Source organism: Sapajus apella, unplaced genomic scaffold (assembly GCF_009761245.1).
Source record: "Sapajus apella isolate SASKATOON/1434 unplaced genomic scaffold, GSC_monkey_1.0 scaffold1, whole genome shotgun sequence".
Classification (NCBI taxonomy): domain Eukaryota; kingdom Metazoa; phylum Chordata; class Mammalia; order Primates; family Cebidae; genus Sapajus; species Sapajus apella.
The window spans coordinates 56451664-56467062 of NW_022436941.1; the positions used below are offsets into that span (position 1 = coordinate 56451664).

General features: G+C 38.9%; 1 protein-coding gene across 2 annotated transcripts in view; it reads left to right on the plus strand.

Moving 5' to 3' along the window:
• Window positions 1-922: 922 nt before the first annotated feature.
• Window positions 923-15399, plus strand: part of HAPLN1 (hyaluronan and proteoglycan link protein 1) — an 84565-nt gene continuing 70088 nt past the window's right edge. For both annotated transcript variants that reach the window (XM_032276682.1, XM_032276686.1), the window contains exon 1: window positions 923-1337. The gene's annotated coding sequence lies outside the window, so the exon portion shown is untranslated. The remainder of the gene's footprint in view (window positions 1338-15399) is intronic.

Here is a 15399-nt window from a genome sequence, read left to right on the forward strand (position 1 = left end):
CCCGGCTCTCCGCGACTCGGGGACGGCCCGCGCCTCGGGGACGGCCCGCGCCTCGCCTCCACCCGGCCGCGGGCCCCTCGGGCTTGTTTGCTTGTCCTCAGTCCCCGGGCCGGCCCCGTTCCCTCCTCCCGGCTGCTCCCACAGCCGTTTGCTTCCTGCGGTGTGTTTCTTTTTTTCCCCTTCCTAGACTCCATCAAAGGTGGCTCTGTTATTGAAATATGAAGCCATTTCCTCTCCAAAACCCTTGGTTACTCAAGGCGGGAATCAATGGACCTATATACTCTCCCTGGAGTTATAAATAAATGTCTATTTGTTCAGGAGGCGTTTTCCCGCGTGTCCCAGCATTTTCCCCAGTGGTTATTTCAGGGATGTGTGTGTGCGCGCGCTCGCGCCCTGTGCCCATCTGGTTCTAATCCTGGGTATGGATCTACAACCTAACCCCAGCCATCCCGCCTCCCCCTCGCATTCCTCATTCTATAAATAAATCCAGGTTCCTCGAGCTCCGTCATCCAAGGATACAATAGCAGTTGTTTGTTGAGGAGATTTAAACTCAACACCAATGCTGAGTCCGGTAAACCAGAAAATATGCTTCTAGTGATTTGGGTGGAAGGCCACCTCCAGTTTAGAAAGCTTTCTGTGCGGTTATTATTGTCTGTTATCCTTGATCTCCTTTGGGGAGGGGAAGGCGGGAAAGACGGGACCTCTCCTACCCTTGGGTTTTTCTTTTAGGCAGAGGCTAATAAAACAAAGCGAAAACTGACTGCCCTGGGGAGTCTGCTCACACTGCTGCCCCCAGAGATCATTTCCACAGACCCCTCGTCCCAACCCCTCTGGACAGACCCAGGAGTGGTGAGTGTGAGGGTGCAGGAGGTGTGGTATGGTGGGGGACTTGTGGCTGTAGCTGCCGGCTTGCCTGAACCCCAGAGCGGGATACTCGGGATCTGAGCAGAAGGGAAAGTCATCTAAGAGGCTGCTGTTTTACAAGGTCTGGGCACAGAGCTGCCCCTCCCTTCCTCCCTGAAGTTTGCATGAAGTGCATGTTAGGCTGTAATTAGGGGATCTGGGAGGAGAACTTTCCTGGTGACGCTTTGCTTTTCTTCTGCTCTTGGTGAGAAAGTGCCTCCTTCTTCCCAGGATCAGGACCTCTGCCATCCAGCGCCACAAAGAGACATTCTGCGCGCACACACACACACACACACACACACACACACAGACACACTCACACTCACCCAGAGACAAACTTAAGGTGAGGAGAAAGAGCGCTAGCTTCACTTGATCTCCAGCTTCCAACTTAAGCAGAACTTGAGAGCATCTGAACTCGTGGATTTCAGGACAAGGTAAAACTTGCAAATTTCTTTCCCCTCTTTTGGTTATGCCTTTGTGCCTTTAAGATTTCAGAGGGCAATACACACGTAATGTATATATACATTAAACAAGTTTTATTCTTTTCTTTTGAATTTAGTTTTCATCTCAATCCAATATGACACCTCAACTTTTTAAGAAGTTTCATATTGCCGGGTAAAATATTTTCACTGCAATACACAGGCTCAGTTTAGAATTGGAGAAAGAATTAACTCTAGTATCCTGGCTTCTGCTAGGGCTACTGTAAATCTGGTAGACTCATTGGTTTCCAAGTGGTGACTTTTCTATCTGTATTTCAACAACTATTTTTATAGTACCTGAGGTGAGAAAAGGATAGTATAGGCTGAAGGGAAAGATGAGGAATGGGACTGTCCAGCCAGGCTTATGAATTTTGTTTTAGAGAATATATAGCGTTATTTGAAAAAGTAAGTTACTTTAGTCATAGGTAATACCTGTTAGATTAATAATCTTAGAAATGTTGCCTTTTTTGGCCCAGGCTTCTCCAGCTAATTATGAAATTAAGATCATAGAATTATGATGAATTTCATATATACGATGATGCTGATGGATAATCTTAATGCACTGAAGAAAATGTATAGTCATAGTTAAGATTACTTTTAAAGCTACTTAAAGAAATTATTTGTATGTTGAGACTGTTCACCACCAAGAGCAAACCTAAATTTATTTGGGCTTAGATCAAGTAGTTTTCTTCCATTGAATGTGACTGTTGTGTTCAAAATAAGATGGCTTATTAATCTGAGAATAAGTTGCTTTATTTTCATTTATCACTGGAAAAATACACATGGTGGCCAGTACATTTGGGAATTTTTAGGGTGGAAAGTGTTCCTGTACATGTTCCAGTGTGATGTCATAAAATCAAACATACTGGCTGGCTTCTTGGAAGCTAATAATTCTTAAGAAATTAAGGCCATGGATTAATTTCTAAATGAATATGATATTTATTCATTACGAATGTAGTTTCTGGTAACTATTTCTATGTGATTATTTCAGTGTACTACATTTGCAGAAGTTTTATACACATTTTAGTCATTTCAATATTTTAATGGAATGGGGATATTGTTCTCCAAAGGGAACTACTATGATGTAAAACTATATAAAAGTATTGTCATAGTTCTCTTTGGAGAATTTTTAATGTGATATTTCATAATTCTTATATCAGTTAAGAAATTCCATTTACTCACGTAAATGAAAGTTTTCCTTCCATTCAGTAAACTATAATGTATGCCAAAGGACTGTTCATATATAAGCTTTAGTCTTTAGTCACTTTTATACTGCCCATTCTTAAACATTTAATTGTTTCAGCTGAGAAATGAATTTATATTTTTGTTGATGACCTCTTCACTAAATTGGAAACAGCTTAAAAATAGAGCTATGTAAGACATAATTTTGCTTAAAGCTAATTAAATGAACAAGAGATAACCAACACCTCAACAGACCACTGGTCTACTGGAGGAATGTGCCCAGAGGCCAGTATTCTAGACAGGAATGCCTGATGGGCCTGGGCCTTCTATGAGAAACAAGAAAGTGGGGAAAATGTTGTGTTCTTATTTATAAAATGAGCCATTTATTTTCAACAAGGCCCTGTCTCTCAGAGGAATGACTGACACTGTAATTTAGAAGTGCTGAAGAAACTTTCACAGAGAAGAATCAATTCATTATATCCCTAGTGGTTTCACTTTCTTTTCCTTCCTTTGGGAGCAAGTAACACATCCAGGATAAATACATTCAGAGTACGCAGGAAGATACTTTATGAGTAAACGGTCTACTAAACAATCCTGCCTTTTAGCATCTTGGGTGTGGAAAATTGGTATTTTCTGAACAGTTGAAGAAGTCTTTTGAAACTTAAGGTAGCAATGCGCTTATGCGCTTCATCTTTGTAGAGATGAACAAGAGTTATATTCAGAAAACGACTCCCTGCCTTAGAAAATACTAGTTTTCCTTTTCACTTATTTTAGCCCTATGCATATTTTATTTTTCAGATTGCGTTTTTAAGATAATGATATCTCACCAGTTAAAATTCTGACGAAATACAAGGCAAATTTGAAAAGAACTTTGATCGCGCTTCAAATTAATTTTCCGACATCCTGCAGCCATGATTAGGAACCAGAGTATTTACTCTATGTCATTTAAATGTACTTAGCCTGTCATTTAAAGGTAGCAAAATGCTGTTGGGAGAAGTAGGAAACGATGGAGACCTGAATATCCTAAGGATTTTAATCAATAGTGTTTAAGCAGGATTAGAGGAAACAGCTGGTTAAACAATTATTAGGAGTAGAGAGGACGAGATGGTATAAATTAATAATGCATCTCTTTATTTACACTATGAATGGGAGGGTCTGTGGCGGTGAACTGCGGAAACATGGTCCCTGTGTGCCACCTAGTGGATAGGTCGAGGAAGGCTTTCTCACCAGCTGCTTAAAATACTCCGGCTCCTTTGATTGGCATTTGTTGAACACTAACTAGATGCCAGACATTGGAATAGGTGCCCAGAGTAGAAAATAAAGAAAATGATGTTTATATAAGTTAAAAATTAAGATACAACTAAACAGTTTATGAAATCACTAGTCGTCGTATTTAAGATCACTTTATCACTCACTTTCTGCCTCCACAAGGATATAGCTTAATAACTGCAACTCATTTCTAATATAGGATTTATTTTTGACAGATGTACCATGGTATGGTTCCAGGAATGGTGGAAACACGAGCTTGACCATCTTAAATCACTCTTCCTCAAATAGAAATAAATTTCTGTAAGGTTTAGTGTTACTGAATATAGTTGGATAAATAACTACTAGCTTACAGGTTAGCATACAGTTGCACATTTTGTTTCATATTCTTTGATTTTTTCATTTTGAAAAGGATAGTAGCACAAGTTTTTTAATTTTTTTTTAAATTGAAAAGGAGAATAGTACAAGTTGCTTTTGAGTAATGGGGTATATTTTATAAACTATTGCTCGCAAACGCTAATAATCAGCATGTAAAACAACTTCCTCTATACTTGTTGTTTGTATGGAGTTTTGAAGCAGGAACCCGGCTTCCATTAAGTTGATCAAATGATGACATGGGAAACCACCACTTGAAGGAAGCATTAGGATATCATAGAAGATTAATCCATTTCAGTGTTGCACTGAGAGTTTCAAAAACCTTTTCTCTAAAAGATACGTGAATTCTTACTCCAATTGGCTCTTCGCAAGATATGTGACAATTGCAACAGTGTTCAGGACATCGGCATTAATCCAGACAAGTTGTGAAATTCATATAGAAGGTAGAATGTCTCAGTAGAAAAAAAAATGATGAATTTGTTACTTGGGGAGTTTTGGAGGTGTAATCCACAAATAGAGTTAGGCCTGCTGTTGTGGAATAGAAGTTTCCTCTTTAGAAGAGTTTGGTTTTTGTATGGCAGTGAAACCTACACAACGAAAGGAGACCTGCTCATTAAGTTGTTTTTCATTAATATCACAAAATTATAACCTGTGTTGATTGGAGGTAATGTTTGGAATTAGCACCAGTAATCATATAAAATAAGGCAGATTATGTTAATTTTTATTTCCAATAGATCATTATCTACCAGGAAAAAAAACACATCCCCTTAACAGTTTCATTGGATCATCCTTGTGATTTAGAATGAATTGCATACACATCCCAGTGAGACAGCCAGTGAGACATTGACTAAAAGTCAGAGGTCCTTAAAGTGGAAGTTTAATCATGGACTTTTCTATGTTTTTGTTTTTTGTTTTTTGTTTTCTTGAGATGGAGTCTCACTCTGTAGCCTAGGCTGTAGTGCAATGACATGATCTTGGCTCACTGCAACCACCACTTCCTAGGTTCAAGCGATTCTCCTGACTCAGCCTCTCGAGTAGCTAGGACTATAGACCTGTGTCACCACACCTGGCTAATTTTTGTATTTTTAGTACAGACAAGAGTTTTGCCATGTTGGCCAGGCTGGTCTCGAACTCCTGACCTCAGGTGATCCACCTGCCTCAGCCTACCAAAGTGCTGGGACCACAGGTGTGAGCCACTGACCCTGGCCTTCTTTTAAAGCTTTCTCTCTTTTTTTGTTTTGTTTTGTTTTTTTCTTTTTTAGTAGAGACAGGGTTTCTCCATGTTGGTCAGGCTGATCTAGAACTCTCAACCTCACGTGATCCACCCGCCTTGGCCTCCCAAAGTGCTGGGATTACAGGAGTGAGCCACTGCACCCAGCCTTTTTTAAAGTTTTCTACCATATTACAAGAAGTTTTCATGATTTCAGATGACTTAAGGGTACTAGACAAGAACAAACTCTACAAGAGAAAACCAGCCAAGCTCTCTAAAATGGTCTGATACTTATAGTTATATTGTCTTTGCTCTACATAATAACTTCTCCCACTGATAGAAGCATGGAAGGCAATAGCTGGTATTAAGAGTTTTTAGCTATGTATCTCAGAGACAGCCAAAATTTGTTTTAAGTATCAAATGTTGCTGACTCTTTTGAGACTCCATTGATTGTTTTATGGCCTAACAGAGGTGACACCTGAGATGAGGTTTGCTGGAAGACCAGGAGACTGTTTACAAAACACAAAGAAAAATTCAGAGTAAGAATAACTTGGAAAACTTACTTAAAGGGCTGTTTCTCAATCTGTTCAAGACAACAGAAATTTTTCCTTCTGTGCAATCTGACATCCAAAAAGAAGACAATTTACTCTATTGGTTACTAAGTTCCAATTACTATAATAGCCAATTAAATTAAATAATATTCAAATTATGTTTATGCTAAGTCTAGACTTCCCTAAGCCTTTCACAAAGTCTTATGGATAATATCTTGGCTTTGTCTTCATACATACTCTGTGATTTTTTGTTTCATTTTTACTCTGTTATTTTGAATTTGGGGGGGTCACCTCATTCGCTCATTCATTTGCTCATTTGTTTATTCAACAAAAACATATCGAGAGCACTGGCTATTTACCAGCACAGTGTGCTGGTGCCGTGTGTTCTTCTTCACATTACACTATGAAAATCCATTCTAAAATAATCAGAAAGTCAAAACTCATGTTATAAACCTGAAGTGTTACAAGACCTTGAAGTGTACTTTGAGTAACAAAAATAACCAAAAAGTTCTAGCCTCATGGTTTTAGTGTTAAGAGAATTTTGAGCATGTATTTTAAAAAATTCTTTTGCCTTTTGTGCTATCACTGAGCTGAGTGGCTAGAGCTTTGTTTCTTGGTTGTATGGACACAGATGGGCCTTGAAAGGTACCTCTGACGCTCCAGAACCCCAGGAGGCCTAGGATTCCAATAATACGTCTGCTCGGATGGACAGGAAAAGCAAAAATGCATTTGCACAGAATTGTTGTCCACCAGTTTGAAACTAAAATTCAGACTGAGCAAGAATGATTTAGTGCTTACCATTTGCACCAGGCAAGCACCATGCTAGGTGTTGCATAGTAATTGACTCAAGGAGTTCACAAGCTAGTAGAGGCGACAGATGGATACACATCATGAATCACTAGAAAAATTTGCCAAGTAGGTGAAACTTGCCTTCCTAATTTCCTGGCTCCCTTTCTTTGCATTTCCTCAAGCCTTCTAACCCCTCTATCTCATAAACTGAGGCTCCTGCTCTCTACCCCTGCACCCCAGAGGATCTGATAGTTCTCTGGTTTATTGATTTCTTGACTACACAAAACTGTGAATGAGTTTCACTCATGCATTACACTTAAGTGTGAATGAGTTTCACTCATACATTTACATTTTAAGTCCTTTATTTCTTTAAAGTAAACGTTTTGTTTTCTGTGAAAAGAATTTAAAACATCTGAGGGCTTTCCCATCCTTACACCAAAGGGTATAATTAAGCCTGATTCAATCCCCCAGGGGCTTCAGTCTCTCAGTTATCCCCACTCCCTGTGTGAGAACAGAGGGATTCCCTCAAGGCCTGTTTCCAGAAATTTGAAGGACCATGTTAACTACTGGCTCCTTTTAGTTGAGCCTGATCAACCTGTTCTTTTACCTCCCCCAGCGCTTTAGCCAGACTTATCTCTTCCCTTTGCCCCTAGAAGCATTCAACATCCTTCGCGTTTTACCATTCCTGTTCACTTTGCCTTAACCTCCACTCTAGATCCCCTCAGCCCTTCATTACAGTGCTTCAACCGTGGCACCTGGACAGGTAGCACATCCACAGCTTCTCATGTTCTATGGCTTTCGAGCACTTCTGCTACCCCAAATACCCAGGTTTAGTGGGAGGCAGCAGTGAAAATCCACATATCTAGTCCAAGAATTCCTCAAAGTCGTAGAGATGAAATAAGGAATATGCATAGGAGAAGCACAGGGGTCAGCCATCATGTTGAAAAGACGGGTCAAAGCCAACATCTTTTAAAACTATTTGCTCAGGTACCTAACTAGAGTGAGATGGGTTCCAGAGACATTTCACCATTGATGCTGATCATAGCTTCTGAAAAACTAACTACGAAAAACAGAAAATAGCGAAAATCTGCTTTGGCTTTCCAAAAGTGACGTGAATCAGAGTCATTTGTCTAAATCTCTTCTCAGCTTATGTTTAACTAGCATACAGCATGATAGCCATATTTTATTAAATATTTCATTAGTTTATGTAAGTTTATTTAAATTATACCCCATTAGATTTTGCTACCATCGTTTGGTGCTCTTGTAAGATATTGGTCTGGTCTTACAACATAAAGATGTGCTGACGGCTTATTAAGTCTCTAGGACTGATGACCCTGATGTAGAGTTGATTTCCTTCCCTGCCTTTCTGGCAGCCTGGAGGAGAGGGGTCTTTAGCCTGCATTACTCACCTGGCTTGGAGATACGAGTGCCTGACATCCTGCTGCTCTTGTGAGTGTCCAGCACAGGGCTGAACATAGGGCTTCAGGGGTGTCCTGACTTTCTATCCCAAGCACCTATATTTCAGATGCCTGAAAACTCAAGCCACTCCCCAGCCCTGTTTTTGTTTCCTTGTGTTTCTTCTTACCCCTCAATGTTGTTAAATATATAAACTCTTTTGAGATGTAAATAATAATCACTACAGTGTAAAATTAATAATGTAAATAAAATTAATTGTTAATTTCAGTAAATCGCTAAATTTAAGGAAAGCAAGACTGAAGGTGGGAAATCCGTTTAGAGGTCATTGAAACAGTGTAGACATGCATGAGGGTGCATTGATTGGATATGGACAAGGAGCCTGAGATAGTATGACTGTTTTAAGGATGGATGATTACCTGAGGAGGGATGCAATTGTAAGATTAGGAATATAGGAAGAATAGAAGTTGCTGGGAGAAATGATGAGTCTAATTTAGGAAGAAGTACCAAGGGGACAGCCAAAAACTCATAGGAATTGGATGTACGTATCTTAAATATGGGGGAGAAATCATGGCTGGAAATGGAGATTTGGAAGACTCTGGCCTTAAAATGGTAGCTGAAAATCATCTGGAAGAGCGAAGGGAATCAATCATCCTTTAGGATACATGAAGAAAGAAGCAGTTGACCAAGAACTGGAACCAGGGAAAAATTAGTGAGAATTAGTGTTGACATTATTTATGCATGAATTTAACTTTTATTTTATTAACTTTAAATGTCCACTGAGTTAGACAGCTTCAGTGTTTATTAATCCTTATACTTCACAGTCCTAGTCAGGCCTCTGCATATGGAAGGTGCCAGACATGTTTGTTGAATTAAAGGAAATTAAAATGGTATTTCCGTGCCTTGATGCTCTAATGACAGATTTTCATAATGATAACCCTGGGTAAGACCCCAAAATGTCTAGATTATAGTTGTTTATTACATTTTGTCCAATACCGAACTAACTTTAAATATATGTTGTTGCGTTCTGTTGTTTAGAAATCAGTAATCAATGTGTGGTGTAGATGGTAATTCACCAGGGTACTTGATTCAGCATAGCCCATGTTGTTTAGCTTAACATATAAATGAGTTTGCCACAGAATGCAGACTAATTCAAGTCTATTTATAATTCTTTTTCTAGTTCCTTGATTCTGAAGACTTCCAAACCTTAGGTCAGATTTGTAGTCCATAATCCTGGATTTTTCTGGCCTTCTCGGAAACTTCCTTTTTTTATTTTTTTTTTTCAGGTTCTCCTCCCTCCCTTTAATAGAATTGCTAAGTAAAATACAATAAATAATTCAATAATTGAAAAACTTTAAGTATGCCACCAATATTTCATGAGACGTACTTATACCAAAAAAAAAAAATTCTTGTGTATCTAGATTTCAATTTTAACTTGATATTCTGTGTTTTTTTTTTTAACTAACCTGGCAACCCTATCTCCTACTTGAAGTTACCATAATTAGAATATGCCAAACAAAAATTTTTTAATGAAACTTCTGAACACTCTCTTTCTATAGGTCAATGAAAAAAGTTACAGATTTTATTTTACTAGTTAGATAAATATAAAGATGATCTAAATAAAATTTTCAAACTAAAATATACCAATCAAGATGCAAACTTACAGAGCATTCGTAACTATGACATTATATACCCTATGTGCTAATAATTATCCTAAGAATGGCATCAATGTGTATTCATGATCATGTTTTTTACTCTAGCTAACATATTTTTAAATAATGTACATATTAGAAAATTAAAGTTTTTATATATTCCATTTTCAAATCAGCAATAACGATAAAACAAAATAATCCTTTTTAAATTAAGGACTACATATTCAGAATATATACATATATAATGTACAGCAGGTATAACTTCTAACTGTAAATACCTGAAAGGATCGTGACCCTTGCTAATTACATGTTATATTGTGGTTGTGCTGCCACCTTGTGACACTTTGAGGTATTACTTAATGTAAAACTCCAGTTTGACCATTTGGCCAATGTTACCTGATTCCTCATCCTCACACGATTAGTATTTTTCACTTTACCCCAAAATGCTGTATACTTTAATGCAGAGAAAGTAGCTTCAAGTATGTAATGCAAATATTTTCTGAGTCTTTCTGCAAATTAGTATACCATTCTTGAGTCAATCACTAAATTATAATTTATTCAGTACTGTCTGAATTTATGTTTAATGGATATATTTAGTTGTGTATGTATGTATGTTCACCTTACTTGGCCATTTAATATGAAGTTCCCATAAGCTTTATGAACTTGTTTCCAAAATTGAACTCATTATTTTCCTTTGACCAAGCCTGGTTTGTGTCATCTCTCTTTATATATCAAGACAATAAAATGCATTAGCCAAACCAGAGCACCTTTACGAGTAAAAGGGGATGGCTTACTGATCATGATAACGAGAAGGCATAGACCTTCCCAAGACAACTGGTCAGTTATGTATAATTTAAAACTAATCACAATACTAATCACACAAACTAGAAAATTTGCTGTTCTCAGCTATGGGTCCAGGGCAGTGAACTGGAATCTTCACCTCAGACTTCCTTCATTTCCCCTACCTGACCATTCCCTTTCATCTTCACTTCTTTCTCTGTTGTCCACCATGCTTGTCAGCATTTTCCATGTCCTTGTCCTGCAAGGAATCCAACAAACAAAATCTTTTTTCGTGATGACTCTCACTGCCCCCTTCCTCCACTCTTGCTCCACGATGCAGAATGGGACGACTATAGAACTTTGTGGTATCTGATGTCAGCCGGACCTTTCACGCTGTGTGGCAGTTCTACTGTATTTCTTAAAAGTCCATTGCTTCTTGAGTTCCCTGTAGCAGATGTCCAGGCCTCTCTAATTCACACTGAAAACAGAAGCCACCCTCTCACTGTCTTGCCTAAAACTAGCCTCTGGTCTGTACCCCCAATATATTCTTTTTTTCCTTTCTGTTAGAATTATATTTTTTTAATCTCCTTTACCTTGAAGAGCCCAGTGCAGATATCGCCCCCGAGCTCTGGATCTCATTTCCTCCAGTTTTCTTGGAGAAATTCCTATTTATTAGATCTATTCTCTCTTGCGTTATCAACCTTTCCCACTCTGGTTATTTTTCGCTATTGAGACGGAGTCTCGCTCTGTTGCCCAGATCTTGGCTCACTGCCACCACCACCTCCCAGGCTCAAGCAGTTTTCCTGTCTCAGCCTCCAGAGTAGCTGGGATTAAGGCGTGCACCACCATGCCCGGCTAATATTTGTATTTTTAGTAGAGACGGGGTTTTGCCATGTTGATCAGACTGGTCTCAAACTCCTGATCTCAGGTGATCCACCCACCTCTGCCTCCCAAAATCCTGGGATTACAGACATGAGACACTGCACCCGGCCTATTTTTCTTACTGGCATTTAATCATGGTCAAATATTCTTTATCTTAAAAACACAAACCTTTCCTAATGTCACATACATCCTATCACTCTTTCTCCTTTTCATGAGAGCCACACTTTTTCTTCTGAACTACCTATATTCACTGTCTATCCCCTCACCCCCATACTCTCCTGGACTTACTGTAATGTGCTTTCTCCCATGGCTACTCCATTGAAATACTCCTCAGCAGGGTCAACAATGACTTTTTCCAGTGCTTTCTTAGTGGCATTTTAATACTAGTGACCATGTTCCCTTCACAACAGTCTCTACCGTGCGCTTTGTGACCATTCCCTCCTAGATTTCAGGCTTCTTTGGGGACTCTATCTCAGTCTCCATTTCAGGCTTCTAAAGAGAAGTCCACCTGCTTCTTGGCTGTTTGTATTACAATGGCTCCTGCCCAGATGCTTGTCCCCATGCTGCATATTCTCCCGTGTGCTTGCATCTCCGCCCATGCATCACACCGCACTCAACTATGTGCTGGACTCCCAGATCTTTAGATCTATCCAGTCTCTCCTCCCAAGTGTCCAAACCACCTCCACCAGCACATCTCACAAACATGTCAGATTCCACGGTCCATCATGAACTCTTTCTTTCTCCTGAAGTTGAACCACCTCAATGTTATCTAGTTTAGTAAATACCACCATATCCTCTCCACTCAGTTTTCAAAACAGGAACATGGGAGTCATCCTATGGGTTCTGTCTCATAAATACCTCTCCAATATGTACACTATTTTCTATCTCTAGTAGCATAAATCCTGCCCTTCATTATCATCCTCTCTTACTGAATTCCTGCAAATCTCACCCATCAGTCTCTATATCTCCAATCTTGTTACTTTCTAATTTTTTTCTTTTTTTTTTTTTTTGAGATGGAGTTTCACTCTTGTTACCCAGGCTGCAGTGCAATGGTGCGATCTCGGCTCACCGCAACCTCCACCTCCTGGGTTCAAGCAATTCTCCTGCCTCAGCCTCCCGAGTACCTGGGACTACAGGCGCTTGCCACCATGCCCAGCTAAATTTTGTATTTTTAGTAGAGACGGGGTTTCACCATGTTGACCAGGACGGTCTTGATCTCTTGACCTCATGATCCACCCACCTCAGCCTCCCAAAGTGCTGGGATTATAGGCGTGAGCCACTGCATCCGGCCTGCTTTCTAATTTATTCCCTGACACTGAAGCTAGAATGACTGTTCTAAAGTGTAAATATGAAAATATTTCCCCACTTAAAGCTCTTCAGTGTCTTTTCATTGCTGTGACAATTAGTTCCAAATTATTTTAAGTGATTTGCAAAGTTCTTAGTGACCTGGCTTTAGGTTTTAGCTGGAAAGCAGCCTCATCTAAAATTACTCAATACAGTATGTTCACTATCTGGGTGATGAGCTCAATAGAAGCCCAAACCTCAGCATCACGCAGCATACCCTTGCAACAAAACTGCACGTGCACTCCCTGAATCTAAAATAGAAATGAAAATTTTGTAAAATAAATAAATAAATGAAATTGCCCAATATACTAGCTGACAGGACTTAATGACCAGGAAAAGCCAAGATAGTAAAACAGAAGACAGAAATAGAACAATAGGACATATCAATATTGGACTTTTCACACATAGGCTTTATGTGATTAATATGTTTAAGAAATTAGATTATTTTAGGAAAGGATTTTTGACTTTTATTTACTGTGTAAAAAGAACATTTGCCCAATATGAAAATAAGTTAGGCAATACGGAAAAATACAAGCACACTGCTTACACATGTGGCTAGTTGAATTTCAGATATCTCTGTAAGTTTAGAGAAATACACATGCTAGAAAGTTAAGCTGGGCCAGGCATGGTGGCTCACACCTGTAATCCCAGAACTTTGGGAAGTTTGGAGTTCAAGACCAGCCTAACCAACCTAGTGAAATCCCGTTTCTGCTAAAAATACAAAAAAAAAAAAAAAAAAAAAAAAATTAACCAGGCATGGTGGCACATGCCTGTAGTCCCAGCTACTCGGAAGACTGAGTAACTTGAACCCAGGAGGTGGAGGTTGCAGTGAGCCATGATCATGCCACTGCACTCCAGCCTGGGTGACAGACTGTCAAAAAAAAAGAGAAAAAAGATAAACTGATAATTTTAGATATTTTATAGAAATGTTTTCATACTCCTCTTGTTTCAAAGTATAAATATTTTTAATGCCGCAAAAGTAAGAGTACCCTGTAACTAAAATATTCTAATTCAGAATCTTTATTTTTATTTATTTTTTTTACTTTTATTTTAGGTTCAGGGATCATGTGAAAGTGATATAGGTACTCGTGTCTTGGGGATTAGTTGTACAGATTATTTCACCACCCAGTTATTAAGCCTAGTACCCAATAGCTATTTTTTCTGCTCTTCTCCCTCTTCCCAACCTCCACCCTCAAGTAGACCCCAGTGTCTATTGTTCCCTTCTCTGAGTTCATGTGTTCTCATCATTTAGCTCCTACATGTGTGAAAACATGCAGTATTTGTATTTGGTTTTCTGTTCCTGTGTCAGTTTGCTAAGGATAATGGCCTCCAGCTCCATCCATGTTCCCGCAGAAGACATGATCTTATTCTTTTTTTATGGCTGCATAGTATTCCATGGTGTATGTGTATCACATTTGCCTTATTTAATCTGTCATTAATGGCCCCTTAGGCTGATTTCATGCCTTGGCTATTGTCAATAGAGCTGAAGTGAACATACATGTGCATGTGTCTTTATGGTAGAATGATTTATATTCCTCTGAGTATATACCCAGTACTGGGATTGCTGGGTGGAATGGTAATTCTGCTTTGGCTCTCTGGGGAATCACCATACTGCTTTCCACAATGGTTGAACTAATTTACACTCCTGCCAACAGTGGATGAGCATTTCCTTTCCTCCACAACCACACCAGCATCTGTTATTTTTTGACTTTTTAGTAATAGCCATTCTGACTGATTTGAGACGGTATCTCACTGTAGTTTTGATTTGCATTTCTGTAATGACCAGTGATATTGAGCTTTTTTAACATCTGCTTGCTGGCCACATGTATGCCTTCTTCAGAAAAGTCTGTTCACGTCCTTTGCCCACTTTTAAATGGGGTTGTTTGTTTTTCTCTTGTAAATTTGCTTAAGTTCTTACAGTTGTATAATTTAAAAATATTTTCTCCCATTCTGTAGGTTGTTTTCTCTGTTGACAGTTTATTTTGCTGTGCAGAAGCACTTAAGTTTAATTGGATTCCATTTGTCAAATTTTACTTTTGCTCCTATTGCTTTTGGTGTCTCTGTCACGATATCTTTGCCTGTTCGTATTTCCACGATGATATTGCCTCGATTATCTTCCAGGATTTTTAGTTTTCGGTTTTACATTTAAGTCTTTAATTCATCTTGAGTTGATTTTTGTATGTGGTTTAAGGAAGAAGTCCGGCTTCAATCTTCATATTGCTAGCCAGTTATCCCAGCACCACTTACTGTATAGGGAGTCTTTTCCCTATTGCTTGTTTTTGTCAGTTTTGTCAAAGATCAGATGGTCATAGGTGGGTGGCCTTGTTTTTGGACTCTCTGTTTTGTTCCACTGGGCTATGTGCCTGTTTTTGGAACAGAGCTATGCTGTTTTGGTTACTGTAGCCCTGTAGTATAATTTGAAGGTGGATAATGTGATGCTTCCAGCTTTCTTTTTGCTTAGGATTGCTTTGGCTATTTGGGCTCTTTTTTGGCTCCCTGTGAATTTTAAAATAGATTTTTCTAGTTCTGTGAAGACAGTCATTGGTAGTTTGATAGGAATAGCATTGAATTTG